Genomic DNA, 2,500 nt, shown 5'->3' with positions numbered 1-2,500 from the left:
CCGTGGCCCGCAACCTTTCCTTAGGCCTCAAGCGTATCTCATCCGAAGGGACCGGCAACCGAAGGGACCATTGACACGAATCAGCCCGCGTACTAAGTCACGTCCTTCCGTGGCCCGTAACCTTTCCTTAGGCATCAAGCGTATCTCAACCGAAGGGACCAGCAACCGAAGGGGAAACACATTCCCACACCAACACGAATCAGCCCGCGTACTGAACCACGTCAAGAAAACCCGTCGTGCCGCCTGAGCGGGTAGTCGGGGATCACAAGACGCAGCATTTCCTTAGGCCTCAAGCATACCGTCAACCGTCAACCAAAAGGGGCATTGGGAGCAACCGAAGGGACATTCCCCCAGACGAATCACCGTAGGCCAAGCTGACTAGGAAGGGCCCACTCATCGTCTGGTAGGGCCGACCAGCCACCGGAAAAAACCGATCGCCGGCGATGGCCCACGGGATGGCATTCAACGTGATGGAGGGTAGTCACCCCTCACACGCATAACGCCCATGCCTGGGCGAGGGGGTGCTGGCCATGCCAGCCCAAGGCTCCCAAACTCTTTCCCCCTATAATAGATAAAGAGATTTTTCCCTTGTGACCCTAGGGGACACCCAAATGCAAGTTAAGTTATACTAGTTTTTCCATGGACCAAAACTCACCTTTATTTGTAACATAATGTCATTTTTATGACTTGTATTGTTGGAACATATATTAAAGAAATTTTAGAAGCTGAAATTTTGAAAAAAAAAAACTTGTAAGTATTTTATTTTAATTAAATAAGGCCGAAAAACGCGAAATTAATAAAAAATAGTAAATAGTGTCAATAAATCATGAAAAATTAGGAGACACTTGAGAAAATATATATAAAGACATTGGTTTAGTTAAAAAAATTTTTTTCATTAAAAAAAGTATTTTATTTTTTTTTTCCGTTAAATTGGTGAAATAAAGGGAAAAATAATAAAAAATAGTAAAAAGTGTCAATAGATCATGAAAAATTAGGAGACACTTGAGAAAAAATATACAAATAGATTGGTTTAGTTAAAAATATTAATTTCATTAAAAAAATATTTTATTTTTTTTTTTTCCGTTAAATTGGTGAAAAATAGTGAAAAATGGATAAAAAATTGTAAAAATCTTGAAAAAATGGGAGGCTTGTTGGAAAGATATTATGAGTGAGAGTCATTGATATTATTTTCAAAAATGGGTAAAAATAAATTTTTGAATGATATAAGAGGCTAAAAGGGAGTATTTTTTATCAACTTACATTGAACTCCTTTACCACAATCTCCCTTACAAACCATAGTAATGAGAATCATTGGTATTAAGTTTGAATGATGTTTTTGATCACCTTGCAACGAACTCCCTTAAAAGCCATAATCATTAGGGGGGTCTCATGGCTCATTCTTGGCTCGGGGCTCGGGGCGAGGCTCCGGCCATGGCTCAAGGCTACCACATTGCTCCTATACCACAATCTCCCTTACAAACCATAGTAATGAGAATCATTGATATTAAGTTTGAATGATGTTTTCGATCACGTTGCAATGAACTCCCTTACAAGCCATAATCACAAGGGGGGGGTCTCATGGCTCACGGCTCGGGGTGAGGCTCTATGCTACCACCTTCTTTCCCATGGGCCATAGCGTCTTTCGTACCGCATGGCCCGAAAACCTTCACAGCACCTTGAGAGCTCACATTATATTATAACCATCCATATAGGTGCTCAGGTGCTCAAGGTGCTCAAGTGCTTAAGTGCTAAAGTGCTTAAGTGCTTAAGTGCCTTAGCGCCTTAGCGCCTAGCGCGCGCGCGTGCGTGTGTATCATTAGATTAGAAGGGTGGATTTTTCAAGATCCCCCGGCTCACTCGGGCCAAGCATATCGTTCTTGATCTCGTAGCAATGCCCACGTCTCACGAGTCGAGCGTTCCCTTCCTCGGCCCACGGGTCGGCCCGCGGGGTCACGGCCCGCGGGTCGGGTCGGGGGCGAGGCTCCGGCCATGGCTCCATGCCTACCACATGCCCAGTCGATGGCACCTTGGGCCCCAACCCTCAACTATAACCTTCCCCCTATAATAGATAAAGAGATTTTTCCCTTGTGACCCTAGGGGACACCCAAATGAGAGTTAAGTTATACTAGTTTTTCCATGGACCAAAACTCACCTTTGTTTGCAACATATTGTCTTTTTTATGACTTGTATTGTTTATATATACCTTCAAGAACATTTTTGAGTCTCGTGGCCCACGGCCCGCGGCCCGCGGCTCACGGCTTTTGATTCGTGGCTCACGGGTCAGGCTCAGGGCGAGGCTCCGGCCATGGCTCAAGACTATCGTCCTGCCTCCCTTGGGTCATCGGACTCGGGTCAAGCACTTCCTTTTTGGGCTCGTAGCAGATCCCAAGGCCCACCGCTCGGGCGTTCGAACCCCGGCTCACCTTTGTCGGCCCACGGCCCGCGGCTCGGGGCGAGGCTCCGGCCATGGCTCCATGCTACCAATTTCCCTACCTTACCT

This window comes from Amaranthus tricolor, chromosome 8, assembly GCF_026212465.1.
Source record: "Amaranthus tricolor cultivar Red isolate AtriRed21 chromosome 8, ASM2621246v1, whole genome shotgun sequence".
Lineage (NCBI taxonomy): Eukaryota > Viridiplantae > Streptophyta > Magnoliopsida > Caryophyllales > Amaranthaceae > Amaranthus > Amaranthus tricolor.
This window is presented reverse-complemented; position numbering follows the sequence as displayed.